We start from the raw sequence: 21,213 nt of genomic DNA, 5'->3' as shown, positions 1-21,213 counted from the left end.
TTCCCGCCGGAGTGGTACCTATTTATCTACTTGCACTTTGACGTGCTTTCAAACTGCTAGGTGGGCAGGAGCTGGGACCGAGCAACGGGAGCTCACCCCGTCGCGGGGATTCGAACCGCCGACCTTCTGATCGGCAAGCCCTAGGCTCTGTGGTTTAGACCACAGCGCCACCCGCATCCAATGAAAATAGGGACATCCTATTCAACAACAACAATTTTATTATTTATACCCCGCCCATCTGACTGGTTTGCTCCAGCCACTCTGGGCGGCTTCTAACATATATAAAAACACAATAAAATATTCAGAAAACTTCCCTATGCAGGGCTGCCTTCAGATGTCTTCTAAAGGTTGCATAGTTACTTATCTCCTTGGATCAGGGATCACATAACTCCGTACCCTCCAACATTTCTCCGATGAAAGTAGGGACGTCCTAAGGAAAAGCAGGACGTTCCAGGATCTAATCAGAAACCAGGACGGCTTCTGTAAATCCAGGACAGTCCCTGGAAAATAGGGACACTTGGAGGGTCTGAGTTTGGGGAGGGAGGGAACACAGAGAATTATGTTTCAGTCTCTTCCGATCTCTTATATCAGTACAGTGGTACCTCTAGTTGCGGACACGATCCATTCCGGGGTGCCATTCACACCTCGAAAAGTCCGCAACTAGAGCGGCGCTTCTGCGCATGCGCAAAGCATGCAGTTAACCCGAGGTATGACTGTACAGTGGACGCTTGGGTTGCGAACGTGATCCATGCAGGATGCATGCTCACAACCCGCAGCGTTCGCAACCCGTGTCTGCGCTTCTGCGCACACGCGGGTTGAGATTCAGCACTTCTGCGCATGAGCAAAGCACGATTTAGCGCTTCCGCACATGTGCGACCGCCGAAACCCGGAAGTAACCCGTTGCAGTACTTCCGGGTTTCGGCGGTCCGCAACCCAAAAAAACACAACCTGAAGCGGCTGTAACCCGAGGTATGACTGTACTGGCACTTAACTGTTTCTGCACATGATCACCTTTAACCATGTCTATGCAACCCTCACAAAAACAACTGTCCACTAGCAAGATTATAGAATCATAGAATTGCAGAGTTGGAAGGGACCCTGCGGATCATCCAGTCCAACCCCCTGCAATGCAGGACTATTCAGCTGTCCCACACAGGGATCAAACCTGCAACCTTGGCGTTATCAGCACAACACTTTCACCAGCTGAGCTATCCAGGCTGACATATCCTTTCTGCATGCAAGGACAACATGTGAGTTGCGTTGAATATGGGATAGCCTTACTGATGTCAGCTTCTCTCCCCTGGCCCCCTTTTTTAAAAACAACAACAACAACTCATGTTTGCTTCTTTCCATAAGTTCCTATGCATCTGCAAATCTTGCCACTTATCTAAACCATCACGAAACAGGATTTGAATGCATTTGAAAATACAAATTAACCTCGTAGGTGATGAGACCACAAAAAGGTATGTCGACATACTGCCATCTTCCAAGGCACAAAACTAGCATTTTCCTTATGTACGGTGTGTTCATGTTCCAAAGACATCAGAACAGGTGTAATATTATTTGTAAGGAAAGACAAGCATGGGAAGGACCATAGATGAATGACAAGGAAAGTTCCTGGACCATCAGTTGCTCCCACTCTCAAGCAGTGTTCGAAACTCCCATTGTTCCAGACACATTTTGCGACAGGGAATTTCATGAGCACGAACAGTTTCTGAGCTCTGAGTGCAGTACTACACCTAAGATTTCAGATTAAAACTGCAGAGTGGAAGGAAAGGAGGAGCTGTTTCGGCTTCCCCACTTCCAGCTACTCTCTGAAGACTGGAGAAGAGACCCTCTTAAGAATATTAGGTGGGTGGGCAGGGGAAGGACTAAACCATGTGAAAAATGAACATAATATTTTAGCTGCAGTTCATTCATTTTCAGCTTTGTATTCTTGTTTTTAAAAAAGCGCACCGAGACATTCCGTTGTTGTGCCCATAACCTAGGTTGAAGGTGCCATTCAGCTCCCAGCTTTCATATCTCAGTTTCTAACACTGGTCTTGAGTTCAGGTCTAGATTGCACTCCGTGGGTTCCTGATAGCTGGGGGACTTGGATAGATGGTGGAATTGATTGTACTAATCACTGTTCTCCTTTGCCTTTTGTACACACTCTTATTTTTTGCATCCAGTGCATCAGGTACAGTGGTACCTCTGGTTAAGTACTTAATTCGTTCCGGAGGTCCGTTCTTAACCTGAAACTGTTCTTAACATGAAGCACGACTTTAGCTAATGGGGCCTCCTGCTGCTGCCGCACCGCTGCTGTGCGATTTCTGTTCTCATCCTGAAGCAAAGTTCTAAACCCGAGGTACTATTTCTGGGTTAGCGGAGTCTATAACCTGAAGTGTATGTAACCCGAGGTACCACTGTAAGGAAAGCATGTACACACGACATGAGACATAATCCATATCTGTCCTGTATCTATCCTGCTATTTCTTATGAAATACAGTGGTACCGTGGTTCTCAAACTTAATCCGTTCCGGAAGTCCATTCCAAAACCAAAGTGTTCCAAAACCAAGGCGTGCTTTCCCATAGAAAGTAATGCAAAATGGATTAATCCATTCCAGACTTTTAAAAACAACCCCTAAAACAGCAATCTAACATGAATTTTACTATGTAACAGGACCATTGATCTATAAAATGAAAGTGATAAACAATGTACTGCAGTCGCACAATCAGTCAGTAGCTGAACTGGGTTCCACACAGTCAGGAAAAAAAGCCACAGAAATGCAAAATAAATAGCAAAAACAGACAGACCTCAGTGTAACACTCAAAACGGAAGTGTGGCACTCAAAATGGAAGCGTAACACTCAAAATAGAGCATGTTCAGCTTCCAGAAAAAGTTCGCAAACTGGAACACTTACTACTGGGTTTGCAGTGTTTGGGTTCTAAGTTGTTTCAGTACCAATGCGTTTGAGAACCAAAGTACCACTATACTGCATTTTGGTTTCCCCCAAGCAAGCTACCTTGGGCTCTGGGAAGGGTGGGGTACACTAAACACTCTCTTTGTCCTCCCCCATATAAGTATTTGGCTTGGATCTGTAGAAATAAATAATTCCCATCTAGGGGGTGGGGAAAACTTAAGGAAGTGTGGTGGCGTATTATCTGAGAACGTCTTCAGCTACTGGCCTACCTTAGAAGTCATGGGGGAAAGTAAAATGGACACCTTCACTACACACACACACATAAAACACTGTCCGATTCTATAATTTCCTAAGTACACCACTGGGTGGAATCTGTGTTGGTCTCAGTTACCTTCCCTGGGGAAGTCAGGTGCTCTAACGAGATTAGAAGTAGACATATCTGTCAGTAGTTGCCAAATTAAAAAGAGGTGACATTAGGCTCCTCCCCTTGACCTAGAACTCCTCAACCCCTGCAGTTAAAGAAAATCAAACTAGGTCAGATATTCTAATATTAGCATTCGTCCCATTCCTAAAGGTATGCTGAAAGCAAAACCATTAACATACTTCAAATTGCCATATTCATTAAAAAAAGAAGTGATGTCTTTTTTCGTCCTGTCTTTCTGTATTCTGATAACGTCTGCAAAGCTCCTCTTGCTTCTGTTAATTAATTTAATTTAACTTATGATAATTGTGTTATGCTAATTAACCTGCAGAGAAGTTCAGCTCTTGCAGGAATCGAAGACTCGATCTAGCTTGAGTCTCGCAAGCTATCCTGTTGCCAAAGGCTGGATCTTGCCACTTCATCATTTATGTGGGGTGGGGGTGGGGACTTTGTTGTTGTTGTTGTTTAGTCGTTTAGTTGTGTCCGACTCTTCGTGACCCCCCTGGACCAGAGCACGCCAGGCACTCCTGTCTTCCACTGCCTCCCGCAGTTTGGTCAAACTCATGTGGGTAGCTTTGAGAACACTGTCCAACCATCTCACCCTGTGTTGTCCCCTTCTCCTTGTGCCCTCCATCTTTCCCAACATCAGGGTCTTTTCCAGGGAGTCTTCTCTTCTCATGAGGTGGCCAAAGTATTGGAGCCTAAGCTTCCGGATCTGTCCTTCCAGTGAGCACTCAGGGCTGATTTCCTTAAGAACGGATACGTTTGATCTTCTTGCAGTCCATGGGACTCTCAAGAGTCTCCTCCAGCACCATAATTCAAAAGCATCAATTCTTCGGTGATCAGCCTTCTTTATGGTCCAGCTCTCACTTCCGTATATCACTACTGGGAAAACCATAGCTTTAACTATACGGACCTTTGTTGGCAAGGTGATGTCTCTGCTTTTTAAGATGCTGTCTAGGTTTGTCATTGCTTTTCTCCCAAGAAGCAGGTGTCTTTTAATTTTGTGGCTGCTGTCACCATCTGCAGTGATCATGGAGCCCAAGAAAGTAAAATCTCTCACTGCCTCCATTTCTTCCCCTTCTATTTGCCAGGAGGTGATGGGACCAGTGGCCATGATCTTCGTTTTTTTGATGTTGAGCTTCAGAGCATATTTTGCGCTCTCCTCTTTCACCTTCATTAAGAGGTTCTTTAATTCCTCCTCACTTTCTGTCATCAAAGTTCGGGGACTTTCAGAGTGTATAGTGTATAGTTTCATAGTGAGCACCGCAACCCCACCTAATGGTCCTAATGGTCAGGGGTCCCTTTACCTTTACCTTTATGTACAGTTCAGTGTTCCAAAGTTCATGACTGTGTCAGTCACTCGCAGATTCCGAGAGTGGGTTCTTCCTGTCCCCGTCCCCCTCAGCATAAGAACTTCGACATCCCCAGTCTCCTCCTCCTTTCCTTACATTTGACTCCCTTGCGAAAACTAGGTGACGGAAGCTGCATGTCTGTTTCCCTATCAGCCTGCCTGGGAGCAGTGCTCGGGCTCACAGTAACCTCTGTGAGCCTTTGCCTCCCTTCGCCCCTCCTTTCCCCCTCCCTTTCTCCAGAGGCTTCGCTCTCACCAGTCTCCAACGAGGTGTTACTGCTCAGCAAAGTTGGAAGCTCCCTGTATGCTTCTGCCTCCCTCCCCCCTTTCGATGGCAGTACCCTGACACATATCCACCAAGTGTCCTGATTTTCCAGGGACAGTCCTGGAATTGTGAAAGCCATCCTGGTTTCTGATTTGGTTCCGGAATGTCCCTATTTCCCCTGCCAGTGCTGCTGCCACTGAACTCAGCGAGGGAGCATCCTGTTGACTCTCCATGGCTGCTGTTGCCAACCTGCTTCCTTGAGCTGCTTGTGTCGGCTGCTGGAGAACAGACCAGGAGGAGGAAAGGCGGCTGCTGGCAAGACCGAGGCCCAGCCCCACTCGACGGGCTGCCTGTGAGGGGCAGGCAGAGGGCAGGGCCACCCTGGGTGGGAAGAAAGGAGGAAGCAGAGTGGAGTGCAAGGAGACTCTGTTTTAAAAAAAGAAAAGAAAAAGAAAAAATGCTTTGTTCATCTGCATCTAATCTTGCCCCTTTCTAAAATTGATTTACAGCGGTACCTTGGGTTAAGAACTTAATTCATTCTGGAGGTCCGTTCTTAACCTGAAACTGTTCTCAACCTGAAGCACCACTTTCGCTAATGGGACCTTGCACCACCACTGCCATGGGATTTCTGTTCTCATACTGAAGCAAAGTTCTTAACCCAAGGTACTATTTCTGGGTTAGCAGAGTCTGTAACCTGAAGTGTCTGTAACCCGAGGTACCACTGTATCGGCGTGTGCTTTTCTTTTTGTAAATCTACCAGAGAATAAAATAAAACAAGTTGGGATTAAGGACATACCCTCTGCCAGGATGCTGTCACTGGGTCCAGGCTGGTTGCCTAGGAAAGTATAAAGACAAGGAAAAGTTTCTTACTGTCCTTTTTTTAATTTCAATCTTTATAGAGAGAGGCTAGAGAACCCAGCCTCTTGGATAACGGCATTGTCCTAAGTGAATCTCCACCCTCCGCCTCTCCCACTTCCTAATTCATCATCATCATCATCACCTCCTCTACGGGTGCTGCTATGTGCCCTCTGTCTTTGAGCTCTTTGCTCCCCTACTTTTAAGGCTTGCCGGGTTCTGGGAGATGGAGGATCTGAGATGCTTTCTAATGACAATATGTCAGCTGGGTGTTGTTCTGGCTCTCCCATGATTTCCCAACATTTCCTCTCATCTGCCTCTGAGCTGTGACCTTCCTCGAACCCCTGTTCTAAGCCTATACTGTCTTCCTCTTCCTCCTCCCTGGCAGGGTCAGGATGGGGAGTCGGTCTCTGCCATTCCTCTTCTGCCCAGTCCCTGACAATTGTTGTTGTTGTTTAGTCGTTTAGTCGTGTCCGACTCTTCGTGACCCCATGGACCAGAGCACGCCAAGCACTCCTGTCTTCCACTGCCTCCCGCAGTTTGGTCAAACTCATGATGGTAGTTTCGAGAACACTGTCCAACCATCTCGTCCTCTGTTGTCCCCTTCTCCTTGTGCCCTCCATCTTTCCCAACATCAGGGTCTTTTCCAGGGAGTCTTCTCTTCTCATGCGGTGGCCAAAGTATTGGAGCCTCAGCTTCACAATCTGTCCTTCCAGTGAGCACTCAGGGCTGATTTCCTTAAGAATGGATAGGTTTGATCTTCTTGCAGTCCATGCGACTCTCAAGCGTCTCCTCCAGCACCATAATTCAAAAGCATCAATTCTTCGGCGATCAGCCTTCTTTATGGTCCAGCTCTCACTTCCATACCTCACTACTGGGATACTATACCTGACGATTAGTTTTCTTTAATAGTGGATTTTCGGATTATACACAGCTCTACTTCAGGCTTTGATTACAAGAGCAAAAAAAGAAACATCCTATAGTCTAGATAGAAACAACTGGGTACTCAGGATGATGGTTACCTGGCTGCAGAAGTTTACTGGCCATTGCTGTTGGCATGGAGATAGTCTAAGTTGAATGCAAACTGCCATTCTGATGTCATGTGTGATGTCACAAAGGGGATATGCTTTAAGTCTTGGTAAAGTGAAAAACAGTTAACAGTCAGACTGCATCTCAGCACTGTCAGGATGGATCTCCATAACGGGTGACGAATAGTTTTATTTGGGGGATATATTAGCTTTTACTGTTGGGGAGAAGTTTTAGATTGGTTTGCCAGTTTTTAACCCATCAAGTTGAGGCCAATACATATACATTCATCAAATGATCAACTTCATGTGTGACTTTGGGACTGATTCATACAACCACATTTCCTTTCTCAACTCTATAGCAGCTTTTTCACTGTATTTGAAAAAATAACCAAGAAGTAGAAGATAAGGAGCCAGGAATACGTGCCCTCTGTCTTTGAGCTCTTTGCTCTCCTACTTTTAAGGCTTGCTGGGTTCTGAGAGATGGTGGGTCTGAAATGCTTTCTAATGACAATGTGTTAGCTGGCTGTTCTGGCTCTCCCATGATTTCCCAACTTTCCCCCTCATCTGCCTCTGAGCTGCGACCGCCCTCAAACCCCTGTTGTCAATCTATACTGTCTTCCTCTTCCTCCTCCCTGGAAGGGTCAGGATGGAGAGGCGGTCTCCACCATTCCTCCTCTGCCCAGTCCCTGATACCCTCCAACATTTTTCTGATGAAAATAGGGACGTCGTAAGGAAAAGCGGGATCTTCCGGGATCAAATCAGAAACCGGGATGGCTTCTGTAAATCCAAGACTGTCCCTGGAAAACAGAGACACTTGGAGGGTCTGTAAGGAGATTTCTCAGGTTGGTTTGAGGGTGTGTGTGCTGTGTCCCCTTGGTCTAGTGGTGGTGGCACTCACCCTTCTTTTGACAGGAAATGCTCTGTGGGGTGTGTGGCGTTTGCCCGTTCTTTTGGAAATGTCTGTACAGGGGGAGAAAGGGTTAATAGTAGACCAATAGAAAAGCCAGAGGCGGAGCCTACCTGTTTTTAAAAGGCTTAGCCAGAGGTTTAGACAGTTGGGAAAAAGCAGCTGAAAGACAGATGGAAATAGAGAGACAGTTAGTGCAGTTGGTTCTTGTGTGAGGGGAGGTAGAAGATTTAGAGACAGGGTAAAATAAGACTAGGAGGGTAAAGGGTAACAGTGTTTTGAATGCATTTAAAGTTTATTTGTGTTTGCAACAAACGACAATCTTTGTTATTATCTTGAGAACCCAACTGAGACTAAGTTTTTTACTGGGGAGAACCTGGTTGGTGGCAGCGGATTAGTAGTGTACAGGTTTATAGTCCGTGAAATGACCAGGGGCTCCGTATGAACGCCACAGGGGGGAATGACAAAAAATGGGGGGGTTGAGGAGTGTGGCGATCACACAGGGTCCCTGGACGTTTGACGATCTATTGATCCCTGTGCCACCACTGTGATTGCTTCCCCGCTGCCACCAACCCATTTCTCTCGGGTACACACAGAGTCCAGACAGTTGTTAACATTAAACCAAATAAACAAGTTTATTTTACAAGCCTTAACAAGTTTATGGTTTCAGATATTTTTTTTTGTCAGTTTCTTAATCTTAGGTTCTTACCGGCCTATACCTTCCTAGTAACTTCTAACTAATTATCCCAACTGTCTATCTGACTCCTCATAACAGATTCTCTCACATCAAACTATCCCAACCCACAGACGTATCCTCACTCTCCTTTCTATAACACCCGACTGACTCTCAACAACTCTAACTCTAACGCCTCCCCTTGGGTTCCCACTAGCCAATCACTTCACACTCATTTAACTCTTTCCTTATGACCCAGTATGATGTCACCTAGGAGGGCAAACGCCACAAGGAGGATTAGCTGAGGCTGAGCAAAAGATGTCCCTAATTCCATCTGAGAAATGTTCGAGGGTATGATATATAGAGTCCTTTAAACATATAGCGTGGATGCAATTATTGTAGAGACTTGATTACCTTCAGTTCAGCTCAGGGGATGACCACGGCTTGCCACATTCATCTCCCAAGCTCTAGAGAACATGCTTAAACCCCCAACCCCACCCCATAATGCATAGACACCGACTCCATGGGGCTGAGGACAGCTCAGCCCCCTACCCAAGTATGTGGGGACAGGGCTGAGCCCCCCCAGTGCTGAGGGACCTGGTCTCATTGGGCCTCCTCATGGTGGTGGAGGGCCTTGCAGCATACTCCTGATGCCTGAGATGTCACACATGCGTGTTGCATGTGTGACGTCATGCACATGCGATAAGGCCTCCCCAATATCAGGCAGAACTTGGTACCCCTGCTTGAAAGCATAGAACCTCCGGGACTGCGCTAGTCCTGAGGGTTAACCATGCGGCGAGGTCCAAGTCCAGTCCGAGGTCAAGGGTGCGGTATGGAGGCTGTCCGTCAAAGCTGAAACTGGGTCCAAGGCAGGGAGCCGGGTGAGGTCAGGAACTCTGGCAGAAGAGCAGGACAGGGTGCAGGCAGGAACAGGCTACCAACAATGTTGCTCCCGCAAACTGGGACTGGGGCTGGCTGGCTTTTATCTGCCCCGAGGCATAGGGTGGCCCCAGTCCACAGGTGACTCGCCTCTCCTGGCCTGGAGGCGAGCACACCTCCCGTGGGAACTTAGTTCCCTCTGCCTCTCTGCCCTGAGCCTCTGCAGCTCAGGAGAGACTGGAGGGTTACCAGACCCAGAGGCAACCTCAGCTTCCCCTGACGGGGCTGAAAGTGGAGCACCTGCAGGCAATGGGTCCTCCATCACCTCAGAAGCCAGAGCAGACTCAGCTGATGCCTGCACCTGAGGATCCAGCACAGGTGAGGACCCTTCAGGCTCAAGCCCTAGCCCCGGCTCAGCTGGTTCTGGAGGCGGGGACTCCTGTGCAGGCTGGGATTCCTCAGGTTCAGCCTCTGAGTCCGAATCCCAGGCCATCACAGGAACTAATCGAAATGGGTAATTTCACAACACCCCTTTTAGCTCCACCAAAGGCTGATGGCCAGATACTGTTGCAGCTCCTCTACTTGGGAGTCGGGGTTCGAGTATCCAGGTCAAACAAGGAAGCTGCTGTGGGGTTTCTCACAGAACCTGGAAGTGATGGGAAAGGAGAGAGGGAATCTCCTTCTCTTTGTCCTGTACTATGTCTCTGTGAATTTCTTGACCGGGTATTCACTCGTAATCAAATAAGCAAACCAAAGTGGTAATTGGAGCAGCCGGTCTAGTGGCAAAACTGCGAGGAAGAAAATCAGCTGTGTTATGGAGAGGTGCCCCGAAGCACATTTTTCACTGGCCCGGACCATTTCCCCTGCCTCTAGGCCAGCTGAGTAATAAATCTGGTCATTCCCAGCTGCATGTGGGCACCTGTTTAATTATCTGTGCCTTGCGGTGAGTTTAATAGCCACTGCTCAGGAGTAATTGGGGTGATTATTATATGGCCTGGAGGAAGCATCTTGGCTCGTTATCTCCGGGGAGTTAGCTACAGGATGCAAAAAAAGATAATCAGAGGCTTATTTGCGCTGCTTTGTGTAATGGTTTTAATGAGATTTGTAGTGTCTGAGAGATCAGACCTCACTTCTTCACTCCAGATTGAGGCATCTTTGGGCATGGGAATCTAGCTATCATCCCCCGTTGGGAATTAGAGTGGGAAATTGCACTCTTTATAGCAATCTTGTTGTGTGTTACTCTACGGCCTGCTGTCCTTTCCTTCCACTTTCTTTCCCTGTAGAAGCTCGGGTCCCCTTAGTTTGCTTTTATCCCTGCTCTCACTTGTGCCTTCAAGACTTCTGCCATGCCAACTGGCTGTATGGGCACCAACATCATGATCTCTTTTTTTCCCTTTTACAATCAACATTTTAAATCATCATATTTACACTCTGTGTCCTCACGCCTCAACTTCCTTCCTTCCCTGCTTCGGTTTTCTTGAGATATATCCCCTCCTGTAGATTCTTATTCCCCTTCTATGCACATCACAGGAATTATGTTAACCCTGCCATAGTTTTTAAGCTTCTACAGTTTGTTCTTATATATGCCAATAATCTACCCCATTCTTCATCAAACTTTCTCCCCTTTTGGTCTCTTATTCTGTATGTCATTTTAGCTAATTCTGTATATTCAAAAAATTTAGCCTGCCATTCCATTACTGTGGGAGTCTCCTGTAGTTTCCATTTTTGAGCCACGAGTATTCTCGCTGCTGCAGTAACATATTGAAATAATTTATGATCTTCCTTTTTTACTTCCTTCCCTATTATCCCTAATAAAAAGATTTCGGGTTTTTTAGGAAACGTATACTTGAGAAGTTTTTTTAATTCATTATATATTGAATCCCGGGGACGCGGGTGGCGCTGTGGGTAAAACCTCAGTGCCTAGGACTTGCTGATCGTATGGTCGGCAGTTCGAATCCCCACGGTGGGGTGAGCTCCCGTCGTCCGGTCCCAGCTCCTTCCCACCTAGCAGTTCGAAAGCACCCCTAAGTGCAAGTAGATAAATAGGTACCGCTTTATAGCGGGAAGGTAAACGGCGTTTCCGTGCACTGCGCTGGTGCTGGCTCGCCAGAGCAGCTTCGTCACGCTGGCCACGTGACCCGGAAGTGTCTTCGGACAGCGCTGGCTCCCGGCCTCTTAAGTGAGATGAGCACGCAACCCCAGAGTCGGTCACGACTGGCCCCTACGGGCAGGGGTACCTTTACCTATATTGAATCCCCAAATTTTTTCATCTTTTCGCACTCCCACCACATGTGATAGAGATCCCCCTCTTTGGATTTACATTTCCAGCAGGCTTTATTATTCAATTTATACATTTTGGCCAATTTGACCGGGGTAATATACCACCGGTATACCATTTTTTCTAGATTTTCTCTTAAGGTGGAGCATGATCTCTTTTTTTTAATCAGATCGTTGAGTTTAAAATATATATCTCATCTCCTATGTTGTTGGACACCAAACTCCCATCAGCCTCAACTAGCATAGCCAGTAGTCAGGGATGATGGGCGTTGAAGTCCGGGAGCACCTAGAAGGCCACAGGTTCCCTGCCTCTGCCATGAGACAGTCCCACACCCTGCGACATTCCTCAGATGAAAATAGGGGTGTTTCTCACGCCCCATCCAACTGACCCTCCTTGACCTCCTTGACTTGGGCAAAAAAAATGAGAGGCACAAATACAAGATGGGGGACACCTGGCTTGAGAGCAGTACATGTGAAAAGGATCTAGGAGTCTTGGGTGACCACAAACTTGACATGAGCCAACAGTGTGACGCGGCAGCTAAAAAAGCCAATGCAATTCTGGGCTGCATCAATAGGAGTATAGCATCTAGATCAAGGGAAGTAATAGTGCCACTGTATTCTGCTCTGGTCAGACCTCACCTGGAGTACTGTGTCCAGTTCTGGGCACCACAGTTCAAGAAGGACACTGACAAACTGGAACGTGTCCAGAGGAGGGCAACCAAAATGGTCAAAGGCCTGGAAACGATGCCTTATGAGGAACGGCTAAGAGAGCTGGGCATGTTTAGCCTGGAGAAGAGGAGGTTAAGGGGTGATATGATAGCCATGTTCAAATATATAAAAGGATGTCACATAGAGGAGGGAGAAATGTTGTTTTCTGCTGCTCCAGAGAAGCGGACACGGAGCAATGGATCCAAACTACAAGAAAGAAGATTCCACCTAAACATTAGGAAGAACTTCCTGACAGTAAGAGCTGTTCGACAGTGGAATTTGCTGCCAAGGAGTGTGGTGGAGTCTCCTTCTTTGGAGGTCTTTAAGCAGAGGCTTGACAACCATATGTCAGGAGTGCTCTGATGGTGTTTCCTGCTTGGCAGGGGTTTGGACTCGATGGCCCTTGTGGTCTCTTCCAACTCTATGATTCTATGATTCTATGATTCTATGACCCCTCATTCCCCCACCCTGTAATAAACGGAAATCTGCCCTTATTCCCTTATGGGGGTACACAAGAGCCCTTGTAGAATCCTTTGCAGGTTCTCCATCAGTCAGAGAAAATAACAGAGGCCAACTAGAAAATACTGAGAAGCAAAGCAGCTAGTAAGCCTGATCTTTATTGTTGCAACTGGGTGCCCCCTGCACACACACGCAGGAGAAGGAGGAAGACCTTGAACAAAGGTGTGCCCACCATAATATAGACATTTTAAATTGCCTACCCTGGAGTTCAAGACCACCCCCAGAAACATCATATATGCATCACAGAAGGGGCGTAGCTCAAGACCACCCCCCAGACACATCATACCTACATCACAGAAAGGGCGGTCTACAACAGAAATCTGAGTGCGTTGTTTATGTCCTGTTGTTGTTTATCTCCTGTCTGGCAGGTTACCCGTTTAATGGTCACTTGATTAGATTGCCTGGGGAGCCTGGCCAGTCTTTTGTAATGATAAATACTTAGTTACTGAGCCAGGTCACAGGCTCACACCCTATTCATATCTGAAATGTGCCCTTAAGACAGGATTTGTGAGGAAAGAGACAATGGGGGGGGGGTGGTTCCGACTTTGACTTTGGAGAGAAATATTTGAGGTCAATTTGTTCAGGACTTTTTTTCTGTGGGGTTTCAGACATGTGGTTTATATATTTATGTACATGTTTGCTTGGTACATTTATGAACACTTATTGCATATCTAAGACCTTAAAGGGGCGCGGGTGGCGCTGTGGGTTAAACTACAGAGCCTAGGACTTGCCAATCAGAAGGTCAGCGGTTCGAATCCCCGTGACGGGATGAGTTCCCGTTGCTCGGTCCCTGCTCCTGCCAACCTAGCAGTTCGAAAGCATGTCAAAGTGCAGGTAGATAAATAGGTACCGCTCTGGCAGGAAGGTAAACGGCGTTTCTGTGCGCTGCTCTGGTTCGCCAGAAGCGGCTTAGTCATGCTGGCCACATGACCCGGAAGCTGTACGCCGGCTCCCTCGGCCAATAAAGTGAGATGAGCGCCACAACCCCAAAGTCAGTCACGACTGGACCTAACGGTCAGGGGTCCCTTTACCTTAAGACCTTAAAATTCTTATAACAACCCCACCCCTGCAGAACAGTTCCTATCAGAAGAAGAGCAAGTGTCAATGCCATTTTGCCAACAGGACACAGCACACATGCCCTCCACCGTCCTGAGAAAACCCCTCAGTCCTGATTTTATTTCATTTTATTCCCCCTTTCTTCCTGCCCTCTGCCTGCCCCTCAGAGCCAGTGCGTCACAAAAGGCTGGGCTTTGGCAGTAGAATCCTTGTCTCCTCCTCACCTGCTCTACAACAGCTGCTATGAGCTGCCAAACAGGGAGGTCGTAGTACGACTCATGCAACACGTTGGCGACTAATATGCACACAATAATTACCAAAAGGATTATACATTCTTCATCAATCTCCTGAGAAAATTACAAAACCTTATGCAAAGCCATAGAGACTTGCGAACTACCCAACCTAAGATGAACTTCCAATGTCTGATTTCAATAGATTTTTCAAGTGCTCGACTCAGTCTTTTGTTTTCTTGTCTTTTGTTTTCTTTATCTTTTTAGGTAAATTCATGAAGATAACAACAAAAGGTAAGTTCGGTGTTGTTCACAATACCGAGACATGCTAGTGAGACAGGGTGCCAGCGTTTTGCACCTGTTTCGCCCTGGCAGTCCAAGAAATCAAGAGGCCGCTGTTTGCCCCCAATGGGGCCCTTTTACTGGGGCTTGCTGGTAGCACACTCCCAAGGTGGTGTTCCGGGCTTCTTCAGTGGTCTAATCTCAAAGTCTTGATACGTATATTGATATTCAGTTTCATAGAGAATACTATTTCTTGGTTTAAGCTTAAGAGACTGATTTGCTTAACAGGGAGGTCACCAGCAGCGGCCATGGAGAAGCCATGGAGAGGCAACGAGATGCTCCATTGCCGCTGCCACTTGTGTTATGTACTGCAGTTCTCACCCTGGGCCAGCAGGGGGATACTGTAGATAGTTTTCACTCAGGTCCACATATGCAAATAAGGGATTGAAAGTGACTTTCAGTGATTGGATAGTTACAGAAAGTGGTTACTGTTGCGTTGTAGTGGAGCCCTATATAAGCAGGCTGGCTGAACCCTTCAGTTCAGTTCTGTTCTGGCCTGTGAATAAACAAGAGCTGTTTGAAGAATCGCTGTGTCGTCTGATATGTTCACCTACAATTTAACAACTTGGAACACAAGCGCCAGTTCACCCTCCTCCCCGAGCTCAGCAGGAACAGCACTGGCAGGGGAAATGGGGATATCCTGGGATCAAATCAGAAGCCAGGATGGCTTTCGTAATTCTGGGACTGTCCCTGGAAAACCGGGACGCTTGGAGGGTATGCAATTCTTCTTTGAGGTGTCGCACAATAAGAGTCTTTGTGCCTCTATGACACACTGGGCAATAGATATAGGACATAATATAGATTTTAATTTCTAGGGAAAACTTTGGAAGAGCGATCTGAAGTTTACAGCATGTTATTCCTCGAAGGAGAACAACCTGAAAATGATTTGCAGATGCTATCTAACTCTGAGTAGACTTGTTAAGATGGAAAAGACTGAATCAGATAAGTGCTGGATATGCAATGAAACTGATGGTACGTTCTATCATGTGTGGTAGACCTGTAAAAGGGTAAAAGAGTATTGGGAAATAACTCATAATGAATTGAAAAAGAATGTTTAAAAACACTTTTCAAAAACACACACACACAAAACCAGAGTCCTTTTTGTTGGGGATAATTCAAACAGAAATTTCCAGATGTCAGAAAAGGTTATTTATGTATGCCACTAATGCGGCTCAAGTTTTGTTAGCCCCAAAATGGAAAATGAGTCCCATCTAAAGAAGAATGGCAACTTAAACTGCTGGAATAGACGCAGCTTACGGACCTAACATATAGAATAAGAGAACAAGAAGAACATACGTTTAAAGAAGATTGGGAAATGTTTATTGACTATTCGGGGGGGGATTGTGTCCATTCAAAAACATTGGCAGCATTAAGGTAAATTCAACAGTGTAAATAAGTTTTTGATGGATGTAATCATGGAATACTGAATGGTTTAGTTTATAGAAAACATGCAGGGATTTATATTATGCAAAATGAAGCACGGAAAGGGAAGAAGGGAAGTCACTGGTATTTTTAGGTTGTTTAAATGAATATTCGAAAACGGAAAACAGAAAATTTAATAAGAATTATAGAAAACAACAAGAGTCTTTGTTTTCCACAACAGCCTACTGTGACTACCTTTGTAGATCAAGAAGGGCTCAGTCCTGGATGACTCTTCCAGCTGAGCTATTTCCCTTCCAGACAGAGGACGGTACCCGCTTCTTCTGAGCCGCAAGTGAGAAGCGCTTTATTGGATGTCTGGAAGCTTAACCCAAGGGGCTATTAGGAAGGCTTGTGCTTAGGCAGAGGTGAGGAAAATCCTGTGTTAATGAGCTCCAATGCTGCTTAGCCAGGAGCCACCCGACCGAGGACCGCAGCGGCAGGCCCAGCGCAGCCAAGCGAGCATCCCAGCCTGCGCTAATCCCCATAGATCTAGGAAGGTTTTCTCTTTTTTTAAGAGCCAGTTTTGACTTGATTCCGTGCCGATGTTTATAATCATTCGAGTGCTCCGCGGGAAGAGGCAAATCCCTTTTGCTGGTTTCATGCTTGGCCAGTAACATGCCAGGACCGCGGCGTCAGTGTGAGTGGATGGGTGGTGAAGTTGCGCGCGGTTATTTTATCTGGCATGAGCCTGCTCCCCTCGAAAAGAGGAGGGGGGAACCCCTTTACTGTGGTTCAGTCAACATCTGGAACAATCCTGTGTCAGATCCAGCCGCTGTTGCAGTCCCGTCTCCCCCCCCCCCCGGGGGGCAGGGCTAGGTCATGCAGGAACTTTTAAGTGTAAATTGGTACATATCCATCCTCGGCTAAGGAACAGATGCGTTCCCCCCCCCCCTTTGCCAGCCAACCTGTGGGTGGGTGGTGGCAGATGCAGAATTAATTCAATGGACCAGTTCCATGCATGCATGCAAACCATAATTGCCTATTATTCATCATCTCAAATCTCATTTGTTTTCCCTGGACTTTACCAGGTAACCAGGTAACCACCTCTTTAAAATGAAGAAGGAGAAGGAGAAGGAGAAGGAGAAGGAGAAGGAGAAGGAGAAGGAGGAGGAGGAACCCTTCCTGCTTCCCCCTGGTTAGAGTTAGGCTTGCACAAACCCCCAGGTCAGTGCCCTGGGTAGTGAGGGTAGATTTGCTTCAGCAGGAGAACAGCCTGTTTTGACACCTTCAGGTTGTCCTTGTTTGGGAGTCATCCACATTAGCTCAGTTGGCAGAGCATGAGTCTCTTAATCTCAGGTTTGTGGGTTCAAGCCCCACATTGGGCAAAAGATTCCTGCATTGCAGCGGGTTGGACTAGATGACCCATGGGATCCTTTCCAACACTACAATTTGATGGTTCTGTGATCTCAGGCAATAGCAATTGGATCACTTTGAACAACACTTTCTTTTCCCCCTTTTCTTTCTTTCTTGCGAATTAAAGCAGTTGCCTGGAAAAGTCCCGAATGAAAACAAAACACAGAGGCCTGGCACACATGGTTAATCAAAGCCAATTAAAAACGGGAGTCGGCCGGAGGATCTAATAAGACATATTTTGCCAATGTGTTCCAACGAAGCATGTAGCCACTTTCCCTGTCGTTGCATCACAGCCAGTCAGGGACTAATCTCATTGCGTGTCAACTATTAAAGATAATTAAGTATTATTGTATTGCTTGCTATTATACTAAATACCATTGCATGCAATATAGCTTCAAACATTTAGGCATTTTGACAGCTGTCTACTGCTGCTTGGAGTAGTGAGCTGGGTGAAGACACTCCAAGAATCCCTATTTTCCAGGGACAGTCCCAATCTTACAGAAGCCATCCTGGTTTCTGATTTGATCCCACAATGCCCTGCTTTTCCTTAAAGGTAAAGGTAAAGGGACCCCTGACCATGAGGTACAGTCATGGCAGACTCTGGGGTTGCGGCGCTCATCTCGCTTTATTGGCCAAGGGAGCTGGCGTACAGCTTCCGGGTCATGTGGCCAGCATGACTAAGCCACTTCTGGCGAACCAGAGCAGTGCACGGAAACGCCGTTTACCTTCCCGCTGGAGAGGTACCTATTTATCTACTTGCACTGGTGTGCTTTCGAACTGCTAGGTTGGCAGGAGCAGGGACCGAGCAACGGGAGCTCACCCCATCGCGGGGATTCAAACCGCCGACCTTCTGATCGGCAAGTCCTAGGCTCTGTGGTTTAACCCACAGCGCCATCCGCGCCCCTCTGCTTTTCCTTAGGATGTCTCTATTTTCATTGGAAAAGTGTTGGAGGGTATGCAGGTGGGGAGGGGAGAATTAAAAAGAGGTGCCATGCAAGGCCCTGGGAGCTATCGAAAGATGGCAGGTCCTGATTCTGACCATGCACTCTCCCCTGTAGCAGGAACCCCCCCCCCCAATCATTCAGTTTGTACAAACTTCACACACACTCACACTCACACACTACATATGCTACGCTTCTGTTTTAAATTCATAGAAAATCAACCATACATCAGATTTGCACTGTTCCACTTTTATTTTACTCCATGAAGGAAGGACTACAAAATGGGGAAGGTTTGATACAGGGCAGCCATAATCCCTTCAGCATACCAGCACATCCACAGGAGCCCTGCCCAGTTGCTATGCCAACCCTGATGGTCCTAGACAGAAGACCATCAAGATCACAAAGAACTTGCATATGGGAGTGGATTCAGCACAGACTGGAACAAAGGACAATAATCAGCTCTTCCCTCTGGGGGCAGGAAACTGCAAACTCCCCTCTGTCACCTGGAAAGTACTCATGGAGAGGGGGAAAGGGGGAACCAGCCAGCTGACAGGACACTCAGGTTACCACCACAACTCCTCCCTCAACCCCTCCTTTCTGTGATGTATGTATGATGTTTCTGGGGGTGGTCTTGATCTATAGGATGGGAATTTCAAAAGTCTTTATAAGACCTTACACACCATTTTTTCTGTGTCTTTCCTCTCTCCTGCAAGTGAGGGGAGCACCCTGTTGCAACAGTTCAATAAAGGCCAAGCCTACAGGCTGCTGTTTTGCTCCAAGTTATCCTGGTTGGTGTCTTTGTTTTTGTCCAAGGGAGCCCTCGGATTTTTCCGTTAACACCCCCAACACATGTGCACATTCAAAGCCCTAAACGGCCTCGGCCCAGTATACCTGAAGGAGCGTCTCCAACCACATTGTTCAGCCTGGACATTGGGGTCCAGCTCCAAGGGCCTTCGGGTGGTTCCTTGTCTGTGAGAAGTGAGGGAACCAGGCAGAGGGCCTTCTCGGTAGTGGCACCTGTCCTGTGGAATGCCCTCCCATCAGATGTTAAGGAAATAAACAACTATCTGACTTTTAGAAGACATCTGAAGGCAGCCCTGTTTAGGAAAGTTTTTAATGTTTGATGTTTTATCATGTTTTTAATATTCTGTGGGAGCCGCTCAGAGTGGCTGGGGAAACCCAGCCAGATAGGCGGGGTAACAGTAGTAGTAGTAGTAGTAGTAGTAGGCTGGCCATACAGAGTGAATGACAGACTCTGGAATGTGAGCTTCTAGCCCGACACTCAAATGGTTTCATGGATTTGGCCCTGAGGAATCTTAGGCCTATATCTTCCCCATATCTTGCCAAGCTCTCCCATATCTTTGAAAAGCAACGATTCTATTTCCCAGCTCATATAATACCTTGCAGTACATGGGGGCAAGCGAACCGTGATTTCTACATAGGGCTCTAGGGAGAGCGTCTAAGAATCCCTGGCAGTACAGTCAGTGTTTAAGCTTTTCTTCTAATAGTTTTGTTGTTGTTAAAGCTTTGAAATGCCACAGGTATTGGACCAAATGGAGGGGGGGGGGGAAGGAAGCTGAAGAGAAAAAGTGCAAGAGGATGCTTTTCTGAAGAAGAAACAGAGAGGAAGAATGAGACTGAGCTGTGCGCACTCTTTTTCTCAGGGTTTTGTCTGCACTGCTGAGCATCAGTCTTGATTTAATGTGCATGTAGTGTGTCGTTTGCTGGTGGCGTCTGCAGAAGGCGCGAGTGGGAATCATCCTAGCCCCCAAGTGGCCTTTGCTGAATCGTAAAACCATCCCAGATGGAATTATTACTCCATTTACCACAAAGCAACAAATATTGCAGGGCTTGAAATCTCACATTAATCCCACCAACCAGCCCAAGGATAGCTGGGTGTTGGCAAGGACTTCTTTCGTCCTTGTACTCCCATTGTCACCCTGGCTGCTTTTGGCTATTGCCAGTTGCTTGTACTCAGATGAGACCATTTTTGTTTCTTTCTTTATTTTGTTCCGTGTGTGTGTGTGTGCATGCATGTGTGCCCTATTGCTCTGCTTTGGTGCTTCCAGGATGTTACTATTTGCAGATGGGATACAACCGCATACCTGCAAATTCAGCTGGAGCAATTATAGTGGACTGAGAGGTCTTGTGCAACAAACCTGCTACCCCCAAAGACCCGTGTGGCGTTTGCCCTCCTATGTGTGTGACATCGTACTGGGTTCATAGGGAAAGGGTTAACTAATTGTAAAATGACTAACCAATGGGAACCCAGGGGGCAGAGTTAACTGTGTATAAGGTTTAAGCACAGAGGTGTGGTTTTTTTTAGAGAGTTAGAGTTGTTGAGAAGTCAGTCTGGAGTTAGAAGAGACAGATAAGAAAAGTCTGTGGGTTGGGCTAGTCTGGTGGGAGAGAGTGAGAGAATTTGTTAAGAGGAGTCAGTTGAGATAATCAGTCAGACGGTATTAGGAAGGTATAGGCCGGTAAAGAAACTAAAGTTAAGATACTGACAGGAATACAGTGCTACCTATGGATATGAACAGGATCCGTTCCGGAGCCCCGTTTGCATCCTGAAGTAAACGTAAGATGCGTGTGCGGGTTGCGTTTCGCCGCTTCCGCGCATGCGCGTGACGTCATTTTGAGCGTCTGCGCATGCGCAAGCGGTGAAACCCAGAAGCAACCGTGGAGCGCAACCCGAAAATACTTAACTTGAAGCTACTTCAACCTGAGGTATGACTGTATTATCTGAGAAACCATAAACTTGTTAATGTTTGTAAAATAAACTTGTTTTTTGGTTCACTTTTAACAACTGACTGGACTCAGTGTTGGTAAAACACTGAGTCCAGTCAGTTGTTAAAAGTGAACAAAAAAAAAACAAAAAAAGCTTACAGTGTTTTACCAGAGAGTAACTGGTTGGTTGGTACTGGAGGAGACTCTTGAGAGTCCCATGGACTGCAAGAAGATCAAACCTCTCCATTCTGAAGGAAATCAGCCCTGAGTGCTCACTGGAAGGACAGATCCTGAAGCTGAGGCTCCAATACTTTAGCCACCTCATGAGAAGAGAAGACTCCCTGGAAAAGACT

At 46.8% G+C, this 21,213-nt stretch overlaps 2 long non-coding RNA genes across 5 annotated transcripts in view; one reads left to right on the top strand and one right to left on the bottom strand.

The window, feature by feature from the left end:
• Window positions 1–6,865, bottom strand: part of LOC308471200 — a 28,985-nt gene extending 22,120 nt beyond the window's left edge. The window contains exons 1-2 of the long non-coding RNA XR_013982785.1: window positions 6,821–6,865; window positions 5,740–5,778 (exon numbers count right to left, since the gene is read on the bottom strand). This is a non-coding gene — a long non-coding RNA (uncharacterized lncRNA). The remainder of the gene's footprint in view (window positions 1–5,739; window positions 5,779–6,820) is intronic.
• A 98-nt stretch (window positions 6,866–6,963) lies between these two features.
• On the top strand, window positions 6,964–18,912 carry LOC308471164. 4 transcript variants are annotated; one of them, XR_013982733.1, is made up of 5 exons: window positions 6,965–7,002; window positions 14,343–15,389; window positions 16,021–16,204; window positions 16,868–17,003; window positions 17,320–18,912. It is a non-coding gene; the product is annotated as an uncharacterized lncRNA (long non-coding RNA). The 4 variants fall into 4 exon arrangements; XR_013982732.1 differs by having other exon boundaries at window positions 6,964–7,002; window positions 15,233–16,204; XR_013982734.1 differs by having other exon boundaries at window positions 14,343–16,204; window positions 17,323–18,912.
• The last annotated feature ends 2,301 nt before the right edge of the window (window positions 18,913–21,213 follow it).

This window comes from Podarcis pityusensis (genome assembly GCF_964106645.2).
Source record: "Podarcis pityusensis genome assembly, chromosome: 2".
NCBI lineage: Eukaryota > Metazoa > Chordata > Lepidosauria > Squamata > Lacertidae > Podarcis > Podarcis pityusensis.
Note: the sequence above shows the minus strand (reverse complement) of the source record. Positions and strands in the feature narration are given on the sequence as shown.